Source organism: Jatropha curcas, chromosome 2 (genome assembly GCF_041381405.1).
Source record: "Jatropha curcas cultivar XTBG-Jc1 chromosome 2, XTBG_Jcur_1.0, whole genome shotgun sequence".
Classification (NCBI taxonomy): domain Eukaryota; kingdom Viridiplantae; phylum Streptophyta; class Magnoliopsida; order Malpighiales; family Euphorbiaceae; genus Jatropha; species Jatropha curcas.
The window spans coordinates 12205324-12212312 of NC_143152.1; the positions used below are offsets into that span (position 1 = coordinate 12205324).

Below are 6989 nucleotides of genomic sequence, written 5' to 3' on the forward strand. Positions count from 1 at the left end.
AGAATGACATCAAATAAGTACTAAAGTGAACTCGAACAATTTTGCCTGGACATCTAGAGACATAGTGGGATTAATCTAGATGCCATATCCCAAAAACTTAGCATTGACCTACACTACAAACTGGTCAAATAGAAGAAGCGAAGTCACGGACCCGAATGACAACAAATCATAGCAGTTGAAGTAGACAAGCTATTGCAAGCGGGATTCATAAGAGAAGTACATGACCTTGACTAGTTGGCGAACATAGTATTGGTGCCAAAACTGAACGGGAAGTGGAGATTATCTATGGACTTCATCAACTTGAACACAGCATGCCCCAAAGACCCTTAATCCCTATCGAATATCGATCAATTGGCAGACTCAACAGCTAGCTACGAAGTTTATAGCTTTGTAGATACCATAGACGGATAGCACCAGGGCAGAATGAGCAAGCTAGACGAAGAAAAAATGAGTTTCATCACCGACAAAGGACTTTTCTGTTATCAAGTAATCCCCTTTAGTCTAAAAAATGCAGGTGCCACCTACCAAAGGCTTGTCAATGAGATGTTCCAGCAGTTGATAGGAAAAACAGTAGAGGTCTATATGGACGACATGATAATCAAGAGCACCAAAGCCTCAAATCATCCGAATGACTTAAAATAAGCATTTGAATTTTGATGAAGTTCAGCATGAGCCGTAAGCCAGAAAAATGCGCATTTGGTGTAAAAATTGAAAACTTTTTAGGCTTCAAGATATCACAAAGAGGCATAGAGGAAAAACCAGTAAAGATAAAAGCAGTGCTAGACATGAAACCCCCCTCCAACATCCATGAAGTACTGCAGCTGAACGGAAGAATCACTGTGCTAGCACATTTCATTTCATGTTCGATAAAGCCCTCAAACAATTAAAAGGGTTCCAATGGGACAAAAACTATTAGCTCGCCTTCGACAAGATAAAACAGTTCCTCTCCTTAGCTCCACTCCTAGGTCAACCAAAGAAAGACGAACCTCTATACCTGTACCTGGCGGCCACACACATGATACAATGGCAACAATTCTAATCAGAGAAGACGATGGCGAATAATACCCCATATACTACACCAATAGAGTCCTTTGTGGTTCCAAATTAAGATATCCCAATATTGAAAAGCTTACATTCGCTATACTCACTTCGTCAAATAGGTGACGTCATTACTTCCAATCTCATACTATACTTGTTAAAACTAACCATCTTTGAAAAAGGTCTTATACCAAGCAGAAGCATCAGGCAGGCTAGTAGAACGGTCCATCAGACTAGGAGATTTTGACATTAGATACATGCCTTGCCCCTCCATGAAAGCACAAATACTAGTAGACTTCGTAGTAGAGTCATCAAAAGAGCAAGAGTGTGACGAGTAAGAGGCAGAAGCCAATGAACTGCATAACATGACTTAGAAATTATACACAGACGGAGCCTTAGGGAGCTCGGAGCAGCTACATTGATCATATTGCACGGGCTGAACAAAATAAAAATACAGTACGTCGTGCAACTAAACTTCCCTACAACAAATAATGGCGCCGAATATGAAGGATTAATTACAGGGTTAAAGCTAGCTCTTGAGGTACTTGCTCCTATCCTTAACATTTTTTTGGACTCACAGTTAGTGGTGAATCAGATAACAAGTACCTTCACCACTAAAGATCCAAATATAATAAAATACAACAACCTCGCCCGAGCTCTTCCCTTCAGGCTGTAAGTTTGGTTATAGTGTTTGCTTCTTTATTGTCTGCTTCACTAGAGTAACAGAACCAGTAGAGCTATGAACAGAACGAAGTCTTCACAATCAAACTAGACAAGAGTTGGATAAGACTAATCATATACTTCATACAAGATGACATCCAATCCTCCGATAGATAAGAGGCTATCAAGATAAGTAGAAAGGCAGCTAAATACACACTTAGGGATGGGGTATCATATAGAAAGTCCAAAACCCATCCTTGGGCGAAGTGCCTAACTGAAGAAGATGGCAAATACCTTATTAGGGAGACACATAAAGGATTCTATAGGGCGCACGAAGGCTCAAACGCCATAATAAGAAAAATACTACTCTTACACTATTACTGGCACACACTGAAAAGTGAATTTCACCAATTCGTCCATCATTGTTCTACCTGCCAACGATACGACTTAGTACCCAGGAATCCTTCATCAGAGTTATAACCATTAGGCTCTGCGTTGCCCTTCTCTCAATGGGGCATGGACATTTTATGTCTATTTTCCATTACAACCGGATAAAGGAAGTTTGTGGTAGTAGCCATTGACCACTTCTACAAATGGTTGGAGGTAGAGGCACTTAGCACCATAATGCCAACTCGAATCATCAGCTTCTTCAGAAACTGAGATAATATTCAGATAAATTATACCCCATAAACTTATTATTGACAATGGTAAACAATTTGCTTCGGGGGCCTTTAGATCTTTAAGTGTGAATTGGCATATCGAGCTCCACTTTACCTTGGTAGCCCATCCACAAATGAATGGTCTCACCAAAGTTATAAATGAAACCATGCCCAGGCAGACCATGGGAGAGACCCATTTCCCTTGTGTATGGAACATAGGTCGTGATTCCTATTGAAATCAGCACCCTAAGCTTCCGAATAAATGAACATAATAACCTCGATAATAATGAAAGCCTAGGGGTTAACCTAGACCTCGTGGAAGAGACAAGGAATGACACGGCAGTGAGAGTCGAAGCATGTAGGTAAAGGATGAGGAAATATCATAACCAACAATCCAAAGCAGACATTTAAAAGTGTTGTCTCAAGGGTCAATTTTTTATCTCGAGATTTTGGTGATTAAAGCAAAACAAATAAATCTAATTATTTTATTTGTGCTAATATTAATTTATGCAGATTTAAATATGGAAAATAATAAACAAAGCAAAATCCTACAAATCCAAGGAAAATCGAAGATCATGAAGACCATTGAAGATTTTAGTGGTTAACTTTTTAGGATTTGTTGTATGGTAGAGAGAATGTTCATTTATAAGCACAAAAATGATTTTTCTCTCTTTATCAAAAATATTTTCGAAAATGTTTCCTTAAAAGTCAAAGCTTTTGTTTTTTATTTCCCTTACCTAAAATGAAAGAGTTATGCCTCGATTATTTTGGTAACAAATTTCTTAGAAAAAGATTTTCTCGGTTTTGGAAAATATCTCTATAAAAATCTGATTCTTATTCACTTACCTAAATGAAAGAGACTTTGTCTCAATCGTTTTTGGTAATAGAATAATTCGAAAAAGATCTTTTATGTTTTTATTTTTGGAAACTAATTTTTAAAGGAAATCCAAAATCTTGGTTTTATTTACTTACCTAAATGAAAGAGATTTTATCTAAATCATTTTTGGTAATAAAATATTTCGAAAAAGATTTTACATATTCTTAATTTCGAAAATTATGTTTTAAAGGAAAGTCTAAAATCTCTTTCTTATTCGGTTACCTAAAAGAAAAAGATATTGACTCAAAGAATTTTTGGTAATAAAGATCTCTATATCTTCTAAATTTGGAAAGTCAATATTCTGATTTGAAAAGAAGAGATCTTACTTTCTAAAACAGGATTCTCATCCCTCTCTATAAAAGGCGTCTTTCTCTTTAAATGATAAAAAGGGTTTTTTTTAAGAGTATAAGTCCATTGATCAAATCTTTTATCTCTCAAAACTTACTCTCAACCCCCTTATTTCTTTTCATCTTATTACTTCACGTTTTATCTTTAAAAGAGAAAACAAATTTTATAACAACTTGTGAATACTCAAATTTTGAGGCTCAAAAGCCTATTTTCCCGGACTGCAAACAGCCCGGCCGGACCGAAGACCATTTTGGAAGTTCACCGGAAGTAGGCCAATATGGTACTTGAAACGTCTGGAAAATTACGAGGATCGCAGAACTGGTCCCGGAATATTTTTTGGAGGTCCGGAACTTCCGAAAAAGCCTCCGGAACGAAAAAAAGCAAACGGATCGTTGTGCCCGCCCTGGGCCCACCCTCAAGGGCGGCCTGGCCCGCCCTCAAGGGCGGGCACGCCCACCCTCTAGGGCAGTCCAGAGGGCAGGCGCGACCGCCCCACTGGGGCGGGCACGACCGCCCTGGAGGGCGAGCACGCCCGCCCTCAAGGGGCAGGCACGCCCGCCCCCCTGAGGCGGGCACGCCCGCCCTCGAGGGCAGTGTAACACCCGCTGCCCGATCCCGAAAGACCTGACGGTGGATGTCACATTCGGTGCCGGAGGCACCGTCCTAACCTACATATAAATCAAACAATCATATTATGAATTAGAAGTGACTTAGTATTCACAAGTTTAGCAAGTAATAGTATTCTGTTTTGAAAATGATTTGGGAGAATCCTACAGAAAAACTGCAAGAGTTTCCCCTAAAAATAGAAGTTGCCAAACATATGAATACAAAGCACTCCCAAATTCAAACTCCAAACCCCATCAAACTCCAATAACAACACAATAGCACTTCTATAATTTCATAACTCCATAGTTCCTCAATAACATTATAATATTCATCACTTCAATACATTCATTTAAATATATCAACTTCTAATGTTCTAACCATTAAATAAGTCCAAGTTTATCTCCCAATATATATACACCAAAATAATTTACAATAACATGCTTAAGTTATAAATTAAATAATACAATCTCCAAAAATGTAATACTTATACATGCCATAATTTTTAGTTACATAAAATACTAATCAACTACCAAAAGATCTCTTCAACTCTGATGCTACTCTTCAGGTCTTTAAGCAGCAAGCACAATCTCCAACCTGCCCGTGATAAAATCAACGCGCTGAGTATAAAACTTAGTGGTGCTCATAAAACACAACAAACCAATGTTGTGATGACAACATACTTAAAAACAATCATTTATATACATAAAATCATTAAATTTGAACATACAGTACATATGCACACCAACACATCATGCTTTAGAAATTCATTTGATATCATAAATACGTTGTGGTAAATTAAAAGTTATTAACATAATGTGATCTCATTTATTTCACTTCCTTAAAAATATTGTATAAGGGCTCACATACACTTAGGAGAAAAAGAAGCAGATAAGTTTTCATAGCTTATTCATAATGGCCTTAGGCCGCCAACCTTTTCATAACATATAGAGCGCGTCCGCCCTAACATAAGACACCCACGTGCCTAGCATATGATCATAGCTTCTTATCATAATGGCATCAAATGCCGAGCATGCTCATCATACATAATAAAATCAAATCATGCATCAAATCCACACCAAGTATATTAGAGCCCAAAAACATTTCTCATAAAATTCATTTTCTTTAGTCTTCTCATAATAAAAACTTAATTTAAACTTAAGTAATTCATAAAAATTCTCATACTTAAACAAAATGACTTAACATAGAAAATTTCCAGCATAAAAACAACATGGACCTTTGCTGTGTTTTTAAAACATAACCGGAGCTATGGGTCTCCAAATTAAATGAAATTAGAGTCGTTAGAAAGATAAGACAAAGTCCTGCAAATGTTATGAAGGGATCACAGCCCAGATCAATATGGAAGACAACAAAACAAAGCTAGGAACACAGAATGACAGACCAGACCTGATTCAGCAGAACCAAGTCCATTGTTTCTTGAATTTCTACTAAACCCCACACTCAAATTAAACCAATCCAGAACGGGATAATTCTCAAGACATAGGGAAACAACTTTTATGAAGAACTCAGACCTAATCTTGTCCTTATAGTGGTCAAAATGGGCACTAAAGTCAGTGATGCATGTGGCCCGACACAAACAGAGTCAGTTTGGGTGTTTCAGCCATAAGTTGAGTTATATATCTCCAAATTGGACACAAGAGGATGGGTTGGAAAGCTAAGAGATAGACCTACAACTTTTATGAAGGACTCAGACACAAATGGAAACTATAAAGGACCGAAAAATGGTCCTACATCTCACTCAAAATCTCGTTTTTCCCAAATTCAGTTTACTTGAGCCATGAAAGGAACATGAACCACAAAGATACAAGGTAGAAATGTCTACCACAACATAAATACTCATCAAACATCATCCAAGAGCATGTAATGGCAACCAAAATTCAACAAACCAATCATTTCATACAAAATCTCAAAATATACACATAATAGCATAAAGGCACAAAATCAAAATTTGAGTAAGGTAAGTGTGTTTATGAACACTAACCTTCAAAACAAGCTTTAACAAGCTTTAATCAAAGCTTCTCAAGCTTTGGTCTTGCCTTTATCCTTATTAGAAGGCTCTCCACCCTCTACATGGAAGAAACTCAAAATCAAACAAAGAAAACAAAGAAAAGAAGTAATTGGAGCATGATTAAGCATGTATATGCTAAAAGACAACTCTAAATCCAAAAATAATTCACTTATCATAAAATCACTTACTTGACCCAAGTAGGAAAATCACCAAATTCCTTGAAATTAGTCACCAAAGATTACTTCTCTAGCTTCACTCTCTAAGATTTATGCCTTAAATCAAGTTGGATGGGTGTTTACTAAGTAGGAATTGAAGAAAATGAAGAAGAAGAAGAAGAAGAAGAAGAAGAAGAAGGAGAAGAAGGAAACGTGTATGGAGAAGAAGAAGGCAAAAGTTGGTGCTCAATAATTGATAGTTGCTTTATTAAAGCAACTAAGGGGGTATTTTGGTCTTTTCTCCAAATTGGAGGGTATTTTGGTCTTCTCTCCAAATATTCTCCAATTAAATTCCTTCAAAATATTATTTATCTCCACAAAAGTCTCTAATTTATTCCATAAAAATAATTCCTCAATTTTCCTCCATAAAAAAAATAATTGCTCAAATTTCCTTACTTAATATAACACCATAATTCACTATTCACTAAGTATCTAAATTCTCCAAAAATATTCCTTACTTACTTTCTACCCATAAAAACCATGCATACATGCTCCAAAAATGTTAAATAAAATATAAAAAATAAATAGTAATTTTTCGGACAAAAAATAATACCAACTTC

At 36.6% G+C, this 6989-nt stretch overlaps 1 long non-coding RNA gene across 1 annotated transcript; it reads right to left on the reverse strand.

Annotated features, from left to right (window-relative positions):
* Positions 1-4664: 4664 nt before the first annotated feature.
* LOC149498256 (uncharacterized) lies at positions 4665-6533 on the reverse strand. Its single transcript, XR_016319440.1, has 3 exons — positions 6403-6533; positions 6188-6272; positions 4665-4782 (listed from the first exon to the last, which is right to left on the reverse strand). It is a non-coding gene; the product is annotated as an uncharacterized LOC149498256 (long non-coding RNA).
* Between the last annotated feature and the right edge of the window lie 456 nt (positions 6534-6989).